Here is a 10139-nt window from a genome sequence, read left to right as displayed (position 1 = left end):
TAAGCTGCCACTTATAACTTGTACTTATTGAGTACATTTCAACAGGCGGTGTTATAAGCTGCTACTTCTAACTTGTACTTATTGAGTACGTTTCAACAGGCGGTGTTATAAGCTGATACTTCTAACTTGTACTTATTGAGTACATTTCAACAGGCGGTGTTATAAGCGGATACTTCTAACTTGTACTTATTGTGTACATTTCAACAGGCGGTGTTATAAGCTGCTACTTCTAACTTGTACTTATTGAGTACATTTCAACAGGCGGTGTTATAAGCTGCTACTTCTAACTTGTACTTATTGAGTACATTTCAACAGGCGGTGTTATAAGCTGCTACTTCTAACTTGTACTTATTGAGTACATTTCAACAGGTGGTGCTATAAGCTGCCACTTGTAACTTGTACTTATTGAGTACATTTCAACAGGCGGTGTTATAAGCTGCTACTTCTAACTTGTACTTATTGAGTACGTTTCAACAGGCGGTGTTATAAGCTGCTACTTGTACTTATTGAGTACATTTCAACAGGCGGTGTTATAAGCTGCTACTTCTAACTTGTACTTATTGTGTACATTTCAACAGGCGGTGTTATAAGCTGCTATTTCTAACTTGTACTTATTGAGTACATTTTGTCAACAGGCGGTGTTATAAGCTGCTACTTCTAACTTGTACTTATCGAGTACATTTTGTCAACAGGTGGTGTTATAAGCTGCTACTTCTAACTTGTACTTATTGAGTACATTTCAACAGGCGGTGTTATAAGCTGCTATTTCTAACTTGTACTTATTGAGTATATTTCAACAGGTGGTGTTATAAGCTGCTACTTCTAACTTGTACTTATTGAGTACATTTCAACAGGCGGTGTTATAAGCTGCTACTTCTAACTTGTACTTATTGAGTACATTTCAACAGGCGGTGTTATAAGCTGCTACTTCTAACTTGTACTTATCGAGTACATTGAGTCAACAGGTGGTGTTATAAGCTGCTATTTCTAACTTGTACTTATTGAGTACATTTCAACAGCTGGTGTTATAAGCTGCCACTTCTAACTTGTACTTATTGAGTACATTTCAACAGGCGGTGTTATAAGCTGCCACTTCTAACTTGTACTTATTGAGTACATTTCAACAGGCGGTGTTATAAGCGGATACTTTTAACTTGTACTTATTTAGTACATGTCAACAGGCGGTGTTATAAGCTGCTACTTCCAACTTGTACTTATTGAGTACTTTTCAACAGGCGGTGTTATAAGCTCCTACTTCTAACTTGTACTTATTGAGTACTTTTCAACAGGCAGTGTTATAAGCTGCTACTTCTAACTTGTACTTATTGACTACATTTCAACAGGCGGTGTTATAAGCTGCTACTTCTAACTTGTACTTATTGAGTACATTTCAACAGGCGGTGTTATAAGCTGCTATTTCTAACTTGTATTTATTGAGTACATTTCAACAGGTGGTGTTATAAGCTGCTACTTCAAACTTGTACTTATTGAGTACATTTCAACAGGCGGTGTTATAAGCTGCTTCTTCTAACTTGTACTTATTGAGTACATTTCAACAGGCGGTGTTATAAGCTGATACTTCTAACTTGTACTTATTGAGTACATTTCAACAGGCGGTGTTATAAGCTGCTATTTCTAACTTGTACTTATTGAGTACATTTCAACAGGCGGTGTTATAAGCTGATACTTCTAACTTGTACTTATTGAGTACATTTCAACAGGCGGTGTTATAAGCTGCTACTTCTAACTTGTACTTATTGAGTACATTTCAACAGGCGGTGTTATAAGCTGCTACTTCTAACTTGTACTTATTGAGTACATTTCAACAGGCGGTGTTATAAGCGGATACTTTTAACTTGTACTTATTTAGTACATGTCAACAGGCGGTGTTATAAGCTGCTACTTCTAACTTGTACTTATTGAGTACTTTTCAACAGGCGGTGTTATAAGCTGATACTTCTAACTTGTACTTATTGAGTACATTTCAACAGGCGGTGTTATAAGCTGCTACTTCTAACTTGTACTTATTGAGTACTTTTCAACAGGCAGTGTTATAAGCTGCTACTTCTAACTTGTACTTATTGACTACATTTCAACAGGCGGTGTTATAAGCTGCTACTTCTAACTTGTACTTATTGAGTACATTTCAACAGGCGGTGTTATAAGCTGCTACTTCTAACTTGTACTTATTGAGTACATTTCAACAGGCGGTGTTATAAGCTGCTACTTGTAACTTGTACTTCTTGAGTACATTTCAACAGGCGGTGTTATAAGCTGCTACTTCTAACTTGTACTTATTGAGTACATTTCAACAGGCGGTGTTATAAGCTGCCACTTCCGACTTGTACTTATTGAGTACATTTCAACAGGCGGTGCTATAAGCTGCCACTTGTACTTATTGAGTACTTTTCAACAGGCGGTGTTATAAGCTGCTACTTCTAACTTGTACTTATTGAGTACATTTCAACAGGCGGTGTTATAAGCTGCCACTTCTAACTTGTACTTATTGAGTACATTTCAACAGGCGGTGTTATAAGCTGCTACTTCTAACTTGTACTTATTGAGTACATTTCAACAGGTGGTGCTATAAGCTGCCACTTATAACTTGTACTTATTGAGTACATTTCAACAGGCGGTGTTATAAGCTGCTACTTCTAACTTGTACTTATTGAGTACGTTTCAACAGGCGGTGTTATAAGCTGATACTTCTAACTTGTACTTATTGAGTACATTTCAACAGGCGGTGTTATAAGCGGATACTTCTAACTTGTACTTATTGTGTACATTTCAACAGGCGGTGTTATAAGCTGCTACTTCTAACTTGTACTTATTGAGTACATTTCAACAGGCGGTGTTATAAGCTGCTACTTCTAACTTGTACTTATTGAGTACATTTCAACAGGCGGTGTTATAAGCTGCTACTTCTAACTTGTACTTATTGAGTACATTTCAACAGGTGGTGCTATAAGCTGCCACTTGTAACTTGTACTTATTGAGTACATTTCAACAGGCGGTGTTATAAGCTGCTACTTCTAACTTGTACTTATTGAGTACGTTTCAACAGGCGGTGTTATAAGCTGCTACTTGTACTTATTGAGTACATTTCAACAGGCGGTGTTATAAGCTGCTACTTCTAACTTGTACTTATTGTGTACATTTCAACAGGCGGTGTTATAAGCTGCTATTTCTAACTTGTACTTATTGAGTACATTTTGTCAACAGGCGGTGTTATAAGCTGCTACTTCTAACTTGTACTTATCGAGTACATTTTGTCAACAGGTGGTGTTATAAGCTGCTACTTCTAACTTGTACTTATCGAGTACATTTCAACAGGCGGTGTTATAAGCTGCTACTTCTAACTTGTACTTATTGAGTACATTTCAACAGGCGGTGTTATAAGCTGCTACTTCTAACTTGTACTTATTGAGTACATTTCAACAGGCGGTGTTATAAGCTGCTACTTCTAACTTGTACTTATCGAGTACATTTCAACAGGCGGTGTTATAAGCTGCTACTTCTAACTTGTACTTATCGAGTACATTTTGTCAACAGGTGGTGTTATAAGCTGCTACTTCTAACTTGTACTTATTGAATACATTTCAACAGGCGGTGTTATAAGCTGATACTTCTAACTTGTACTTATTTAGTACATTTCAACAGGCGGTGTTATAAGCTGCTACTTGTACTTATTGAGTACATTTCAACAGGCGATGTTATAAGCTGCTACTTCTAACTTGTACTTATTGAGTACGTTTCAACAGGCGGTGTTATAAGCTGCTACTTCTAACTTGTACTTATTGAGTACATTTCAACAGGCGGTGTTATAAGCTGCTACTTCTAACTTGTACTTATTGAGTACATTTCAACAGGTGGTGTTATAAGCTGCTACTTCTAACTTGTACTTATTGAATACATTTCAACAGGCGGTGTTATAAGCTGATACTTCTAACTTGTACTTATCGAGTACATTTTGTCAACAGGTGGTGTTATAAGCTGCTATTTCTAACTTGTACATATTGAGTACATTTCAACAGGCGGTGTTATAAGCTGCTACTTCTAACTTGTACTTATTGAGTACATTTCAACAGGCGGTGTTATAAGCTGCTACTTCTAACTTGTACTTATTGAGTACATTTCAACAGGCGGTGTTATAAGCTGCTACTTCTAACTTGTACTTATCGAGTACATTTCAACAGGCGGTGATATAAGCTGCTACTTCTAACTTGTACTTATCGAGTACATTTTGTCAACAGGTGGTGTTATAAGCTGCTACTTCTAACTTGTACTTATTGAATACATTTCAACAGGCGGTGTTATAAGCTGCTACTTCTAACTTGTACTTATTTAGTACATTTCAACAGGCGGTGTTATAAGCTGCTACTTGTACTTATTGAGTACATTTCAACAGGCGATGTTATAAGCTGCTACTTCTAACTTGTACTTATTGAGTACATTTCAACAGGCGGTGTTATAAGCTGCTACTTCTAACTTGTACTTATTTAGTACATTTCAACAGGCGGTTTTATAAGCTGCTACTTCTAACTTGTACTTATTGAGTACATTTCAACAGGCGGTGTTATAAGCTGCTACTTCTAACTTGTACTTATTGAGTACATTTCAACAGGCGGTGTTATAAGCTGCTACTTCTAACTTGTACTTATTGAGTACATTTCAACAGGCGATGTTATAAGCTGCTACTTCTAACTTGTACTTATTGAGTACATTTCAACAGGCGGTGTTATAAGCTGCTACTTCTAACTTGTACTTATTGAGTACATTTCAACAGGCGGTGTTATAAGCTGCTACTTCTAACTTGTACTTATTTAGTACATTTCAACAGGCGGTTTTATAAGCTGCTACTTCTAACTTGTACTTATTGAGTACATTTCAACAGGCGGTGTTATAAGCTGCTACTTCTAACTTGTACTTATTGAGTACATTTCAACAGGCGGTGTTATAAGCTGCTACTTCTAACTTGTACTTATTGAGTACATTTCAACAGGCGATGTTATAAGCTGCTACTTCTAACTTGTACTTATTGAGTACATTTCAACAGGCGGTGTTATAAGCTGCTACTTCTAACTTCTACTTATTGAGTACATTTCAACAGGCGGTGTTATAAGCTGCTACTTCTAACTTGTACTTATTGAGTACATTTCAACAGGCGGTGTTATAAGCTGCTACTTCTAACTTGTACTTATTGAGTACATTTCAACAGGCGGTGTTATAAGCTGCTACTTCTAACTTGTACTTATTGAGTACTTTTCAACAGGCGGTGTTATAAGCTGCTACTTGTACTAGTGGAGTACATATCAACAAGTGGTGTATTGGGAGGGTTTGACAGTTGTTAAAAAAGCGAGATAAAGTTGGTGTGACATGGGAGTCTTGCAGCTGGAGTAGAAAAGATGAAGTGGAATATTTGTGCTGTGAGGGTGTGGTTGTTGCAGACGGGACACAAACAGGCTGCAGCTTTCCATCTCTCTCTCTCTCTCTCTCTCTCTCTATCTCTCTCTCTCTCTCCACGGCCACATGGCGGCCATGACGTCAGCCCCCTGACCCTTCACGCCCGTCACGCCCTTATGAAAACAAGGTGGTTAATGAAGAGCGTTGGTGAGGTGCTGATGGTGCTGTTTTCAGGGGTTGCTATGACAACACTGATGTTGTTAACTCCTCCCAGCAAGTTAATCACATGACGTCATGCTCAGGGAGGTTCTCTTGCACAATCGCCGAGGCGCGTTTTAGGTCAGGACTCTTTCCTAAAAGTGTCTACATGTCATCTCCGATCATCACATTGCATGTCAGCAATGACGTCATTTATTACGCCTTTTTCGTTCTTTTATTTTATTAGTAACTGCACTTTTCTTCACCTTTAAGTTCTTTTAATAGTTGATGTCAGCTGACTTGTGAGACAACACTGCCATCTAGTGGCCAACTGACATTATTGTCATTATTTGCTGCACAAACTCGACTTTTCAAAGAGAATAAGCTGTAGAAGAAACGATGTCTATAATGTGTATATGTATATAAATATATACAAATATATATCTATACACACACACAAATATATATATATATATATATATACGATATCAGCAGGAATCATACATACTTGAATTATTTAGTAGTGTGGAATGTAAGGAAAGGTTTGATCTAGTAAAATGAGTCAAACAGAGAACTTGCTTGTATCACACGTGATATCACACACAAATAAACACACTGCAGGACTTGTTGTATCGCTCATGATATCAGACACAAATAAACACACTGCAGGACTTGTTGTATCGCTCATGATATCAGACACAAGTAAACACTGCAGGACTGTTTGTATCGCACATGATATCACACACAAGTAAACACACTGCAGGACTGCTTGTATCGCACATGATATCACACACAAGTAAACACACTGCAGGACTGCTTGTATCGCACATGATATCACACACAAGTAAACACACTGCAGGACTGCTTGTATCACACGTGATATCACACACAAATAAACACACTGCAGGACTTGTTGTATCGCTCATGATATCAGACACAAATAAACACACTGCAGGACTTGTTGTATCGCTCATGATATCAGACACAAGTAAACACTGCAGGACTGTTTGTATCGCACATGATATCACACACAAGTAAACACACTGCAGGACTGCTTGTATCGCACATGATATCACACACAAGTAAACACACTGCAGGACTGTTTGTATCACACATGATATCACACACAAGTAAACACTCTGCAGGACTGCTTGTATCACACATGATATCACACACAAGTAAACACATTGCAGGACTGCTTGTATCGCACATGATATCACACACAAGTAAACACTCTGCAGGACTGCTTGTATCACACATGATATCACACACAAGTAAACACATTGCAGGACTGCTTGTATCGCACATGATATCACACACAAGTAAACACACTGCAGGACTGCTTGTATCGCACATGATATCACACACAAGTAAACACGCTGCAGAACTGCTTGTATCACACATGATATCACACACAAGTAAACACTCTGCAGGACTGCTTGTATCACACATGATATCACACACAAGTAAACACATTGCAGGACTGCTTGTATCGCACATGATATCACACACAAGTAAACACTCTGCAGGACTGCTTGTATCACACATGATATCACACACAAGTAAACACATTGCAGGACTGCTTGTATCGCACATGATATCACACACAAGTAAACACACTGCAAGACTGCTTGTATCGCACATGATATCACACACAAGTAAACACGCTGCAGAACTGCTTGTATCACACATGATATCACACACAAGTAAACACACTGCAGGACTGCTTGTATCACACATGATATCACACACAAGTAAACACACTGCAGGACTGCTTGTATCACACATGATATCACACACAAGTAAACAATGTCAATATCATATGGAGACACTCCTGTTCTCAATGTATTTTACAGTTATAAAATACTTGGTGGGTTGCAGAGACTTAAATTAAAATTTAACAAACAAAACAATTCCAATAAAACATTATTATTTTCACTTGAAATAATTCCCGGTCAGAACAATATGAATGAATAATTAAGTCATCATTTGGTGTATGGTTTATCTATGTAGATTTTTCTACACCACAATAAATTGAAACATTAAGAAACAGTTTAACTGATTAAAAAAAAAAGGTTGTGAAGTTATTTAGTGCCATCTAGTGGACAAAATGAGAAGTGTGTCTCTTAATGACAATTTAGGAGAAGTGGTGAGTCCATAAAAGCTGGGTTCACGATCTTTCTGCTTGGAGTTTGCATGTTCTCCCCGTGACTGTGTGGGTTCTACTCCGCCTTAGTCCCACCTTCAAACACATGCACCTGAGGATAGGCCCCTCCCACCTCCAAACACACACCTGAGGATAGGCCCCTCCCACCTCCAAACACACACCTGAGGATAGGCCCCTCCCACCTCCAAAGACATGCACCTGAGGATAGGCCCCTCCCACCTCCAAAGACATGCACCTGTGGGTAAGGCTCCTCCCACCTCCAAAGACATGCACCTGGGGATAGGCCCCTCCCACCTCCAAAGACATGCACCTGGGGGTAAGGCTCCTCCCACCTCCAAAGACATGCACCTGGGGATAGGCCCCTCCCACCTCCAAACACATCCACCTGGGGATAGGCCCCTCCCACCTCCAAACACATGCACCTGAGGATAGGCCCCTCCCACCTCCAAAGACATCCACCTGAGGATAGGCCCCTCCCACCTCCAAAGACATCCACCTGAGGATAGGCCCCTCCCACCTCCAAAGACATGCACCTGGGGATAGGCCCCTCCCACCGCCAAAGACATGCACCTGGAGATAGGTTGATTAGCAACACTAAATGCTCCCTAGTGTGTGAATGTTGTACATCTGTGATGAGGTGATGACTTGTCCAGGGTGTACCCTGCCTTCCGCCCGAATGCAGCTGAGATAGGCTCCGAAAGGGACAAACGGTAGAAAATGGATGGATGGAGGGTGTTTCCATGAATAAATCATTGTAATAAATGGAAAGTTCATCTCCTGCAGCTGCTTCCAGCTGTGATTGGTGGGAGGAGCCATCAGAATGTTCTCTGCCTCCATTGTCGGGGTCACAAGTTTAGAGGAAAACAATCTGGGAGAAAAGTACACAGGAGATATTTAAAGCTGCTTGCTAATCAGGAGGCATGTTTGGAATCCTGGAACTTGATCTCCATCATCCTCATCTTCAACACACTATCTTCTTGGCACAGTGTGGCGCCCCCTGGGGGTTGTGGTTAATGTGCATGTCATGTTTATCAACTATAGAAAAGCAGTCAGTTACTTCTGGACTATCATCACTATCCAGGATGCCAGTATGTTAGCATGCTAGACAGACAGAACCAAGTAACAATATCCAGCCATCTTCTTCCGCTCATCCCAGGTGGGGTCGCGGGTGCAGCAGCCCAAGCAGGGAAGCCCAGACTTCCCTCTCCCCAGCTACTTGGTCCAGCTCCTCCTGTGGGATACCGAGGCGTTCCCAGGGCCAGCCCGGAGACATAGTCTTCCCAACGTGTCCTGGGTCTTCCTCCTACTGGTCGGACGTGCCCAAAACACCTCCCCAGGGAGACTTTCAGGTGGCATCCTGACCAGATGCCTGAACCACTTCATCTGGCACCTCTCGATATATACATACAGTGGGGCAAGAAAGTATTTAGTCAGCCAGCGATTGTGCAAGTTTTCCCACTTCAAAGGATGACAGAGGTCTGTCATTTTCATCATAGGTACACTTCAACTGTGAGAGACAGAATGTGAAAAAAAAATCCAGGAATTTTAAAGAATTAATTTGTAAATGATGGTGGAAAATAAGTATTTGGTCAAGCATTCAAAGCTCTCACTGATGGAAGGAGGTTTTGGCTCCAAATCTCATTCATTCTTTCCTTAACACGGATCAATCGTCCTGTCCCCTTAGCAGAAAAACAGCCCCAAAGCATGATGTTTCCACCCCCATGCTTCACAGTAGGTATGGTGTTCTTGGGATGCAACTCAGTATTCTTCTTCCTCCAAACACCACCAGTTGAGTTTATACCAAAATGGATACATGGATCGGTTCGCAGCCGAGTGTGAAGCGACCGGAATGAGAATCAGCACCTCCAAGTCCGAGTCCATGGTTCTCGCCCGGAAAAGGGTGGAGTGCCATCTCCGGGTTGGGGAGGAGACCCTGCCCCAAGTGGAGGAGTTCAAGTACCTAGGAGTCTTGTTCACGAGTGGGGGAAGAGTGGATCGTGAGATCGACAGGCGGATCGGTGCGGCGTCTTCAGTAGTGCGGACGTTGTACCGATCCGTTGTGGTGAAGAAGGAGCTGAGCCGGAAGGCAAAGCTCTCAATTTACCGGTCGATCTACGTTCCCATCCTCACCTATGGCCATGAGCTTTGGGTCATGACCGAAAGGATAAGATCACGGGTACAAGCGGCCCAAATGAGTTTCCAGGTCTCTCCCTTAGAGATAGGGTGAGAAGCTCTGCCATCCGGGAGGAACTCAAAGTAAAGCCACTGCTCCTCCACATGGAGAGGAGCCAGATGAGGTGGTTCGGGCATCTGGTCAGGATGCCACCCGAACGCCTCCCTAGGGAGGTGTTTAGGGCACGTCCAACCGGTA

Source organism: Nerophis ophidion, linkage group LG21 (genome assembly GCF_033978795.1).
Source record: "Nerophis ophidion isolate RoL-2023_Sa linkage group LG21, RoL_Noph_v1.0, whole genome shotgun sequence".
NCBI classification, from domain to species: domain Eukaryota; kingdom Metazoa; phylum Chordata; class Actinopteri; order Syngnathiformes; family Syngnathidae; genus Nerophis; species Nerophis ophidion.
The sequence above is the reverse complement of the archived record's forward strand: the minus strand, read 5'-3'. Positions refer to the sequence as shown.